This window comes from Stegodyphus dumicola, chromosome 11 (genome assembly GCF_044657685.1).
Source record: "Stegodyphus dumicola isolate Sdum_Otavi_A_Nest chromosome 11, ASM4465768v1".
NCBI lineage: Eukaryota > Metazoa > Arthropoda > Arachnida > Araneae > Eresidae > Stegodyphus > Stegodyphus dumicola.
This window is the reverse complement of record NC_140778.1, coordinates 104,671,848-104,684,952: the sequence shown is the minus strand read 5'-3', so window position 1 is coordinate 104,684,952 and position 13,105 is coordinate 104,671,848.

Sequence of the window (13,105 nt, the reverse complement as noted above, 5' to 3'; positions counted from 1 at the left end):
TGTAATCACGAAAAATTTCGGTGTATCATATTTCAAGAAAAATTTCCATTTTGACCGCTCTCGAATTCATCTGAAAGATGTTTTTGAGTGATATCTCCATGTATGGACAGAATAAAGGACTATTTTTCCCCAAACGAATTGTAAAATGGTTTGAAAAGAGATGTTTCTCGGGACTTCTGTATGTAAGTACGCACGTATATATATGTATCTCGCATAACTCAGAAACGAATAGCCTCAGGACGTTGAAATTCTGTATGTGGGATTGCTATAGCATGCAGTTGGGCACCTCTCTTTTTGTTGGAATCGGTAGTCCAGCACCAAAAGTATATATATATTTACGGTACATATATTTTTCCAATGGCGGGCAATTGTCAATAATGGCATTCGCCACTACTAAGAAGTGGTGGCCATTTTTATTGTGGAGGTGCCTAATAGGCGGCCACCATTACCTTCTATGAAGGAACAGACAAGTTTTTATATCCATGCCTTCTCCGGGATTCGAACCCGGGCCCTTCGATATCGCAGTCAGCATTCCCTAGACACTATACCGTCTTGGCGGTATATATATTACCCCTACTCTGTTACTTGACTAGTTGGCTAAGTTTTTTTTTATTCTTATTGTAATAATAAATGGTGTGATCGTATAGTGGTGTTAAATGTAAAAATGAAATAGAATTAAGTGTAGTGAATTAGAGTTCCTTGAGCACCAAAAATAGTCACTTGGCATTTTTTGAAATAAAGGATTAGCAAATGTAATTCAAATGAAATGCTTACTTAGTAAATTGCGTTGTGTAGCAATAACCCATAAATACTTACCAACGTGCAGATCAAAATGTGTGATCTAGAAGGAAATATGAAATCAAAGTACTTACCCCCAAGGTATGACAACTGTATGTTACCAAATCAATTAAATTTTATTCTTCATCTTTGATATTGAAATAAGCATTAATATAAATAAAATTATCAACCAGACAGACGAATAAATTTGAACATCAAGCACGAGTGATGCGCATCACCAGAATTAACGTTGCACTCAATAAAGTCAATCTTTCTCCATCAGCTCGAAGCAAAGTCATAGTGTAAAAGGAACAATCAAATTTTGATGGCAGTCATTAAGCGTACTTTATAAACCGTAGTATTTCTGCTTTTTCTTCTTTAGATCAGGAAGTTTCAGATTTCACAAATACGTGCTGCGAAGATTTCTCAAAAGGAGGAAGAAGCCGAACAAAAATTATTTTCTGCTATAATGTACAGGGAACAGGAGTAATTATTTTCTTGAATCTTCATGTAAAAATTTCACTATAAAGGATTTTCATGTATAGCAGACAGAATCGAAGGAAACGCAAAAAAAAAGCAGGAAAATTGGCACATCGCATCGGCCAGGGAGAGGACAGACCGAAGCCCGTCCTCCCCTCTCAAACGCCAGCAGCAGAAGAGAGACAAACCGGTTGTTGCAATTTTTTTCGTGTTGACCTTGAGCGGTTGCGGTTAGCACACTTGAGGCTGAATAATGTGGAGGCTTGCCTGCACACTTATATGTTGGTAAATTGTGCATTTTTTGCTTTAAAAGTGATGGAATTATGTTGCTCTTATGTTCCGGTTAAAGTTTTTGTGTGCCTTTAATTAATCTACATAAAATAGCTGTAGAATTATCGACAATTTAAAAGTTGTTAAAGTGCTAATAAGCCTAACGAAGCCGCCATTTGTTTACATTTAAACTCGTAGTAGAATAGTGAATCAAGTCAGTTTCTGCACCAACTTCAGTGTCTTTTTGCTGAGTGAGACCCAAAATAAACTTTCAGTTTTGTGCACCGAAAGATTGATCTTCCTGTCTGATGGGCGAAATGCTTGTTTTTGAGTTGAAATTCGAATTTTAATCGCAAAAATGTTTTTATCTGTTTGGTGTTGTATGTTTTTCTGTATTTTCCAATTTGTAAAGACGGTGTTTTGAGTTTTTACGTATTTTTGCTTTGCCGCGAAGTGAGAACTGAATTGATTGAAGGAGAAGTATACTTCTAATGAAATTCGAGGAAGCAAGTTTAAATGAAATGCAACAAAAAATGTGTGTAATTTAATAACCGTATAAGGAAGCCACATCAGATTTTTAAATTAAGATTTCGATTTTTTATTTTACAGCTTTTTGAGTAGCTCTTTGAAAGATATTGTTGTATTTAAATGCTTCACTGTATTTAAGCGCATTATGTGTCAAATCATACTGCATTTTAATAATTATATACACTGCATTTCAATAATTATACGTACATATAAGCATTACAATAATTATAGATGCATATTACATAATTATACAATGTTTTGACATACTTGCTAAATTTATGTTTAAACTCAAATTTACAAATAATGAAAATTTTCAAAGTTTTCTGAAAAGCTTTCCAATGCGATAAAAATTGAGAATAAATAAAAAAAAAATCAATCCATTTTGTTCCTCTAATTTCTTAAATTTTTCTTCAACATGAACAAAAGATAATACCTTTGTTTGACATTAAATAATTGTAAACTTTCTTATTCCTGATGGCAACATGACATTTGATAGCGTTTCAATTCTGATAAAGTGTGTAGCCTTGGAGTAAAAAACATAGAGTTTTGCCTGAAAATATTGTAAATAAAATTTACAATTTTACTGCGTCTCTTCATCACAAAGGTATATACACTGACTACCAATAAGTATTTGGACACCTATGCAAATGACGATATCTGCGTTCCTAAGGTACGTCACGGACTCCGCCGGTATATATCGTGTAGGAAACAGCATCGGCTTTAGTCGCATGCAAGATGCCTTGCAGTTTGGAGCTCTCTGATTTCGAGAAAGGTATAATTATCGGGTATCACAAATGTGGCCGATCCTTAAGGGACATATCTAGCGATTTGAAGTACCCAAAATCGACAGTGGCCTATGTGATTAAGAAGTGGAAGGTGAGCGGTGATTGTCGGAATGTGCCCCGAGTCGGCAGACCAACGAAACTGGGAGATAGAGACTGACGAGTGCTATCCAGAGAAATTCGGAAGAACCGCACCCAACCGACGGTTTTCATGGTCGTGCTGCTGCCCATAAGCCTTTGATCACAAAGTCCAACCGCGCTGCTCGGTTAATGTGGTGCAAAGTACATCGAAATTGGACTGTAAATCAGTGGAAACGGGTTCTTTGGAGTGAAGAATCAAGGTTCACCTTCTATCGTGCGGATGGCAGGGTCTGAGTCTGGCGTCTATCTGGAGAACATCTCTTGCCAGAATGCATTGTGCCAACAGTCAAGTTCGGCGGAGGTGGAATTATGGTCTTGGGGTGTTTCTCCTGGTATGGGCTCGGACACTTGGTCCCCATTCATGGTAAGCTCAACTCCGATGCCTACTGCACTTTTGGATGACAATAAGCTTCATACATTGTGGCAGTTTTACGGGTTGGACCCCTGTTACTTTCAGGACGACAATGCCAGTTGTCATGTTTTGACGTTTACCAAGGCTTGGTATGGTGCCAATGGAGTTCATCGAATGGACTGGCCTGCCCAGATTCCAGACCTGAACCCTATCGAGAACCTCTGGGATGAGTTGCATCGACGAATTCAGGGGTGCACTACCGGTGCAAAATCGGTGAAGGAACTTCTATGTCTTTTCCAAGCCGAGTGGAAGAAAATACCACTAGCTGTCATACAAAGATTTGTGGAAAGTATGCCCCGGAGGGTCTACGCTGTAATTACCTCTCGTGGAGGCTCTACCAACTATTGATTTTGAATAAAGTTAGTTTTTATTTTCTATCACAGGTGTCCAAATACTTATTGGTAGTCAGTGTATTTCACAAAATTTATTGAAAAACACGTCCTTCTTCGTATATTATTAAAGACATGTCTTGTACAGTTTAATTTCTTAATTGAAATCTCTATTATAATTTTATTTACAACTTTAATCCAACTTTCTTCAGACAATCTCTTCGACTGTCCTGCTATTTTGGCCAAGCTCCTCAGTATAGATATAGCTCCCTCGTACCAACTTCTCTATTCTTCAAAGATTATTGATATGGCTTCGGCTGTTCTGGATATTTTCCGTCCTATTTGACTCCTCTGCACTGATTTCCTTGGACAAAACCACAACAACAAGGTGAATTCTCGAATGAAAGCAACATTCAAAATTTATGCACAGTTCCAAACGATAATGTTGATGTCAGACACATCTGATAAAAAGCACAAATAAACGGATTTTATAAGCCGTCTGTTAGTTTGTCTCCATATATATCGTGTTGCATGCGTACTGGTTCCTAATAGATTGAATGAACGCAGCTCCGATGGCAGGTATTTATTTCAGAGTAGGTATTCACTTCAGAGGTAGGTATTCATTTCCTATGGTAGGTATTTATTTCCTATGGTAGGCATTCACTTCAGAGTTCTGGAACTTTCCACAAAAATGCGGTAAAGCTCTACGTGTTAAACTACTGACTGTGCTCTCTGATAACAGTATCAGAGAGCACAGTCGGTAGTTACACTTAAAACTATCAGAAATGTTAAACACAGCAGAATGCAAAGCGCATCTTAAACGTAAAACTCTCCAATGTCACTCTGAGCTAACAACAACAGCTACAACTTCAAGTCCTCATTCGCAGAAAAGTATACTACTTGGGGGCCTTTTTATATTGATATCGCAAGTCCCTTAGGCCATGAAATAATTCGCGAAATTCCAGACGATATGGACGGAACATGCGCACTATGCGCAGTGGTCTCCTAAGAGATGTAGGTAGTCTTGGACAGTATAAAAGCAATTTCGTAAAAGCAATTTGGCATTTTCGTAAAGTAAATTTAATACAGTTTTCACATTAAAAATAAAATAAATATATACACGTTGCAGTGGATTAATGTTCGACTGGGATCGAACTCATCATCTTAGCATTCGTGGGGGAAAGTGATGATTATAACCACGTGGTTGACGAGTTGCACTAGCTTTTAATCAAGTAAAATCGTTTACTGTTTTACCAGACACGCCAAGTCCATTCCTATTTGCCAGGATCAGTAAAACAAGAAAAAGAAATAATACAATATGTACAATCGGTTATCATCGCACGTTTTGGTAAATGGTCCAAGGTATTTTGTGCTGCTATTCTGCTTAGTAATCATACTCCACTATTTTTCTAATAATATTTTGAGTCATGCTTTTTCCGGCCTTATAACGTTTTCACCCGACTGCCAAGATATGTCTAGTACTTTCTGCTTCTCGATATTACTAGAAGGCATGTGAGGGTCAAATACATTTACAATTACACATGAAACCAATTTAATTTATTCATTTGCAATACTTATTACAGTGATGCAATTACCGGATCAAAATATCGCCAAATTGTTGCCAAGTTTGGCGAATTTTGACGATTTCTTGCCAAACTTGGCAACAAAAATTAATCACCAAAACCGTTGCTAACTTGGCGATAGCTCATCAAATTAACGAGATAGCCAATGTTAAATGGACTTGTCCATGAGTAGTAAGCGGAGGTACTCGGCGGACGGAAGTGACGTCACAGAAAAGGGGCGTGGTCAGTATCCAGAGGGGCCTGGAACCGAAAGTGACGACACCAGCGCCATCTTGGGATTTCTCCGGAAGTAATGCGTTGGAATGACGTCATCAAAGTTTTGTTTTTATTTTGTGGCAACGATATTATGTTTTGAAAGTTTTTGTTGTGTGGCAACGACGATTTTTTCCGGGTTTTTTTTGGCAACAACAATTTTTTCGGTTTTGAGGCAACGATTTCATGAACCACGTGCTTGAAACATCAGTTTTAATTTACTATTTAAATACCTGATTACTAATTGATTTTAATTACACGTGATTAATTATTTTTGATTATTTAGTACGTCATTAATTTTAATTATTTACTCTTTTTAATAAGTATTTTAATTATTTAGTACATCGTTATTTTAATTATTACCTTTAATCCATTTTTATTGAATTTAATATTATTTTCCCTGAATTTTAAAAATAACTCCACGAGCGGGATTCGAACCGCCATCTCTGAGACGAAAGACCTGAACGTTACCACACGGCTACCCGGTCGTCTTATCAGACTTGTTATTTGAAACCCTCTTTGTTCCTTTGACTTATTTGCACCATTGATGTCATAAGGCTGAACGTCTGCGCATGCGCTTTGACATGAAAACCGCGTCACATATTTGTTTTTACACGACGGCTAGGATTTCTTTTGGCTTCTTAATCATTACTTTATTCATTGCTGTTTTAAATGTAAGATTTTCCCACAGTTTATTTTTTTTTTTATTATTAAGATATTTTTAATTGTTTTCATTTTTCTTCTCATTCTTACTATTTTTTAAGTTATTAGTTAATTTATTATTTCATTTTTTTCCCTTTCCCAAACATAAATTTTATTTTTAACTTTCACAAATTGACGTTTATTTCTACAAAACTGAATTTACATTTTCTTTTTACATTTTATCTTGCAAAGTTTTTTTTTTTTTCTTTTTTCAAATTTATTCCTTTTCGTATTTTTACTTTATTTTTTTATATTTAACTTCCAAAAGTAATATTTATTTTTACGAATTGAATTTTTCCTTTTCATTTTTTATTTTGCAAAAGTTTTTTTTCCAAAATTTATTCCTTTTCGTATTTTTACTTTACTTTATTTTAATTTTTTGTTTAAAATTTTTCTGGATTTACAAAAGTAATATTTATTTTTACAAATTTAATTTTTCCTTTCCGCTTTTTATTTAAAAAAAAAGGTGTTACTATATTTTTAACTTTATTTTTTTACAAAAGTAATATTTAGTTTCATAATTTTATTATTATTATTATTATTATTATTTTGAGTATTATACTGGCGAAGCGAGGTTCCTTTCTTGAAAGACATACGCGGAAGTCATCACTTGCATTTAAGCGATTTCTCGCTTTAGTTTTTATATGCAAAAGCGATGGAAATCCCATTTCGCACAAGTAGGTGGTAGCAAAGGGTAAGAGTAACTGCAGTGCTCCGTTCCCCAACTCTGAATAACGTTGTAACTGTGAACACCAGAATTGTTGTAATTCTAATTGTTCGAATTCCATTGGAACATATCCACTTGCTCGCATTTCAATAAGTTGATCTTTTTTCAGATCACTATCATCCATCAAATTTAAGTCAAATAGGATCCAGTATCCATCTCTGAGTTTTGGTAATATTTCCGGTAGAAAAATATCCATTGAATGATTCGCTCAATCGTCTCAAATATATTACAATGTCGGGTATAATTGTATTCTTTTCATTTTTCGCAATAACAGAATCAAGCAAGGGAAAGTTTGCAAAATTCCCCTTTTCTACTCGACGTATCCAAATTTCTAATTTTGCTAGAAATGAAGATAATTTCTCTCTAGATATAATTATATTTATACCAAATCATTGCATTGATAGATTCACTTCATTTAAATGGCTAAATATGTCTGCTAAGTAGGCTAGCCTCATCATTGCATCATTACTCTCAAAATCTTTTGCTAAATAACAGTTTTGACTATTCAGTAATTGAATAATTTCCTCACGCAATTCAAAAACTCTGTTAAGCATGCGACCCTTAGATAACCATCGTATTTCGGTGTGATATAGGAGTACGGTATGATCAGCACCGATTTCTTCGCAAAATGCACGAAAAATGCGATGATTAAGCGCTCGCCCTGGGATGTATTTTACTACATTTACTGCTATAGTTAGATGTTGTTTTTAACTTTTTGGCAATGCTTTCGACGCAAGTGCATGACGATGCAACATGCAGTGCGTTATTACAACTTCCGGTAATTCTCTTTTCATGTGTGAAAAAATCCTGAATTTTTGCCTAACATTGCTGGGGCTCCATTAGTGCATATTGAGCCAATCACATTCATTGGTAATTGATATTTAGTAAAAAAATCTTTGATGCGATTGAAAACATCAATTCCTCTCGTATTCACCTCCAGTGGCTCACAAAATAGAAATTCTTCTATTACCTCTTTTTCCTTCACATCCTGACAATTCCCAAAAGTTGGCTACAATTATCAACATCAGTTGACTCATCCAGTTGCATGCTTATTTTTAGTGGACTGATTTTTATGTCTTCAATTACTTGCATTAAAATATCTTCACGGAGATTTTGTATTCGCCATCGTATAATATCATTCGATAATGGAATCTGTTGGATTTTTTTATGTAATCCGAATCTGTGTTTTAGTAATAATTAAACCAGAAGGTTTAATCAACTCTTCAGCGATCGTGTGAGGTTTCTTTTTTTTTTTTGGCACATAAATATGCCACTTGATATGACGCTTCTAATAAAGGTTTTTGAATTGCTGGTCCGCACAATTTTAGGATAGTCCCACTGGTATCGAACCGAGCCTTCTTTGACTTCAAGCTGTTCATGCTTATGCGCTTTTTCGCCACCATACAGATTGTTGAAATGCTCTAATAACTTCCATGGTTTGAGATTGCTGTTTGAAAATATCTTGGAACACAAGATGCATTACGGTCGTTGCGTGCCATCTTTTTCGATTGTGCAGGTAAATCCGTAACCGGCATACTTATCGTTCCATTGTCGTTTTTTTGGCATAGTGGGGTTCACTATAATCGATTTAATTATTTAGAAATTATGTAATATAATATATATAATGTTCTTACGTTTATAATATCACTGAATCCTATTCGGCTTGAACGGGCAATCAAGAATGTCTCAAGAGGTTTCTGGACAAGTCAGAATACACAATACACATGTCGCAGACACAATAGTTGACTCAACTTGACTCAACCTAACACAGGCGCAGTAGATGCAGATACAAATCTGGGAATCCGTAGATTCCATTGGAGTAGCACATATTGAACTCAGCGCATGCGCAAGCTGGGATAACGTTCTCCGCTTGTATTCCCACAAAGTTTTTTTCTTTTCTCCATCACCTAGCTGCCTGTTCGCGTTCGTTTGTAGCGTTTCATGCCTTTTCGTAGCGTAGTGTATACGCCCATCGGCACCGGCTCTTTCCTGTGGCTTTTGCCGATAAGTGAGCTAGGTGCTACCAATTTTTATGAGCTTCAATATTGGGGACACTATTGCAGATTTCAAGTACTTTATTATAAGAAATTTAATAAATGATATTTAATAATTTTTATGGTTAGGTAGGGGCTTCTCCCGCACCCCCAGGGGTGCGGGCCCCCCGGTTAAGAACCACTGGTATAGTGTTTAGGGAACCGACTGCTATATCAAAGGGCCCGGATTCCGGAGAAGGCATGGTTGTAACTGTCCTTCCCATCATAGGAGGCAAAGGTGACCCACTTATTAGGTGTCTCCGTAATAAAGTGACCACCATTTCTGGCCTTAGTAGTGGCCGAAGCCGAAGTCGGCTGATGTATATAAATATATATATATATGTAATAGATTCTGTGGTAATACGCAGGTGGTTGTATCCACAATGAACAGCGAGAATGTTGATGCCGTAGAAAGCTGAAATGCCGATCCACAAGTAATAAGAAATTTGGCAGTCTATATTTAATTTAACTTTTATTTCAGTAAACATGTTGTGGCCACAAACAAATTGGCACATTTATTGTGCCAATTCCAAAAAGCTTACATTTCTGATACATTTGCAGTAAAAAGAAGGAGCAGACAGACAGCAGTCCAGCTAAGCCAAAGCGGTGAAAGCAAGTGTGTTGTGTTCAAAGTGAAATCTTAATTCAAACTTAGTTTTCATTCTCAATGCATTTTGATTGGATGGTTAAGATTGCTGTAAAATTACTATTAGCTGTTTGAGTTTTAGTTTCATTTACATCATCAGAATTATTTAAGAGTCATATGACATAGAGTTTTCTCGAAATGACGCAGTGGTTACTATTTTTAGAATACAGAAGGGAATTAATTTTTCATTGCTAATTCAATCTTTTACATATTCTTTATTTTCCTTACATATGTATACATATATTCAGCTCAGAAAATAATTCTATGTGTATTATCAGTCAATTTTGCTATGCTTCTTCAAAAACACCAACCATTTGTGATAAAAACACCAACAGAAAGAGGTGGCGTATTGCAAGTAATCAAATTCCTGAGTGTAGTATTATTGAAATAGTGTTGGGACAAACATTAAATTCTTTAATTAATTAAAATTTACCTAAATTAATTTAAAATGCAATTTATATACGAGAACACATGGTTAAAAGAAGAGAAGAAATCACATATGCTGCTGAGTGGTTTTAAATAAAATGTTTTTATGTTTGTTGTAAGTGTTTTAGAAAATATATTATAATTAATTCATGTATTAAAATCGTTTTGAACTTGTTTTATGAAACAAAAAACAGGTAAAGGAAAATTCTGCTTGCATTTTATGATTTTTTTGCAATATTTTTGGCCAGCTAAGGTTTTAAACAAAAGACTGTGTAATTTATGTTTATATTAACCAATTGAACATTACTAGGTTTTATTATATATATATGTATTGAAATTCAGTAATAAAATTTTTTAAAAATTGGAAATGATTTAATGACCTTACTATCTTTAAACAGCGTTTTTTCAGTGTGCATTTTTCAATAAATCGTTTGACTTTATCTGTATAAGTCATAAAACAAACATGGACTAAATTATTTAATATTTTCACTGCTTGTTTAAAGTTATATACTTAACAAGGATGGGTTCTGCAAAATAGTGAGAAGAAAAATTATTGGAAGTTAAAATGTGATTGAGAACTTACTTTTTCAAAGTTTTTACATAAAAATTTGCTTTTTATCTTTTTCTCAGAAACTAACGCATTAATTGCCAAATCGATCCTTAAAGTTATTAAGAATAATAAATACAATAAAAAACTTAGGGCAAGAACATTGAAATTATTTGTAGAAGAAAGACATTTTAATTGTTAAATTTTCCTTCAAAAACTTTTAAATAAAAAAAAAATACTGGCGAAATTTGTTTTTCAGCTTAAAATCATTTTTGTCTTAAAAAGAATTAATAGTATTCATAACAAGTAAATGAAAGTTTTTAAATAAAAAAAATCATTCAAAAGGTACTGAGTCCCCTTACTTTAAAGAATTTGAAAAGGATAAATGGAATTTTTCAACAGACTGTTTCCATAATTTGGAAAGCATATGCATCTGTCAGACAGACCAACAATTTATTAATTTATATGTTGATTTCATTCCATGCTTTTGTTTCAGTTCTTAAATCTTAAATCCAACCGAATCGAAACCCTGGAAGGCGCTTTCAAGAACAACACTGCAATGGAAAGAATCAAACTCGATGAAAACTTAAATCTGCGGAACTTATCAGACAATACTTTCGCAGGTAATATGCGATCTCTGAAAATGTTGAGTTTTCAGAAATGCGAACTCAAGGAGCTTCCTTCGAAATTACTGCAACCAATAACAAATTTGCAAGATGTTGATCTCAGCTTTAACAAACTGCGGATAATACCTAAAGGATTCTTCGATAATTTGCAGTACCTTCGTTCAGTAAACCTAAAAGGAAATATGATAGAAACCATGGGCAATGTTTTTAAGAACAATTCTTGTTTACAGAACATAATACTCTACCGAAACTGCTTGAAAAGTTTAGAAAATATATTTCGAGAAACACCTTCATTAGCAATGGTGGATCTGCGCGAAAACCATCTACAAGCAATTAAAAAGGAAGATTTCTTCCATACTTCCTCAGTCAGAATATTAAAGCTGAGCAGCAACAGTATATCTATTCTCGAAGCAGAGGCTTTCACGGCTTTAGAAAAATTACAAAACTTAACCCTTACTGGTAACAGAATTTCTGCATTAAACCGTTCCATGTATATTCTTCCACAGCTGAAGAATCTAAACTTGCGGTCGAACTACTTAAAAGAAATAAGGGATTCAGAGCTCGTTTCGTTGCCAAATCTTGAAAGGTTAGATCTAGGGAACAACTGGTTAAATAATGTAAATGGAGCTTTTAAACACCTGAGCAGTTTAACATCGGTAACACTCAGTTACAATAAGCTGATGGTTCTACCAAGAAGTACATTTCCAAAGGACTTAAAACTGAAAAGTATTCGATTGTCAGGTAAGTCTATAAATTTATATTTATAAATAATATATATATAAAATATTTATATATAAAAGTAAATATATATAAAATTATAAGTTTTTATAAAGAATCTTAAATTATTTTCCGTAAATAATGTAAATTCTACATAGGATCTTCGTGAATGAATGATAAGATTTTACGATATCTTTGTGAAGCATTCATGTAATGCTTCACAAAGATATTGTATATGCATTACATGATATATATAATGATTATATGAAATATAACTCATGTAATCATTAAATATGCATTACATGAAAGTGCTTTTGTTTGATTCAGTCAGTCAAAAAGAACACAGATTTAAAAATTTTCTGCCATTTCTTGACGAAAGCCCACAGTATACTGCGAAGATACGTAACTTTGAGTCTTACGTTGAGACATGTGGAATTAAATGTCGTTTCAGTGAGGAATTTTATTGAAAAAAAAAAAGATATAAATTAATAAATAAAACAATAAAACAGATACATAAAAAGCATAAAATATTACATACATAGAGTTTACGGCATTTGAAAACAATGTTATTACAAACTGAACATAATCATTATTATCAGTATCATTGATTTAAGTTTGTCTACATGTACAATAACGGCACACACCGTTATATATATTTTTAAATACAGCACTATCATGCTTGTTATCTATATTTACCTAGCATCAAGATATACACAAAAACGCATTAGAATTAAGGACAAAAGAGTACTTAAAAACGAATTTTGAATGTGCAGGCTAGCTATGATACAATGCAAGTAATAAATGCAGGGAAATAAAATAATACAAAATACATAATAATAAGCATAGAAAGTATGTTAATACATAATACGATAAAACATACAAATTATATAAAATAAATAATAATATATAAAAATACGCAATAAAACTCTTATGATGTAAAATGCATAAGATTAGATGAATGATACTTGAAGATATTGTTGCGTGCGTACGGGTTCCAATGGACTGAATGAACACAGAATCGATAAAATTTATTTTACCAAAAGAAATACTTTACAATTCTGGAACTTCCCATAAAAGTACTCGTACAGCCCTTGCTAGTACCATAGACTACAGTCATGAGTTAAGCT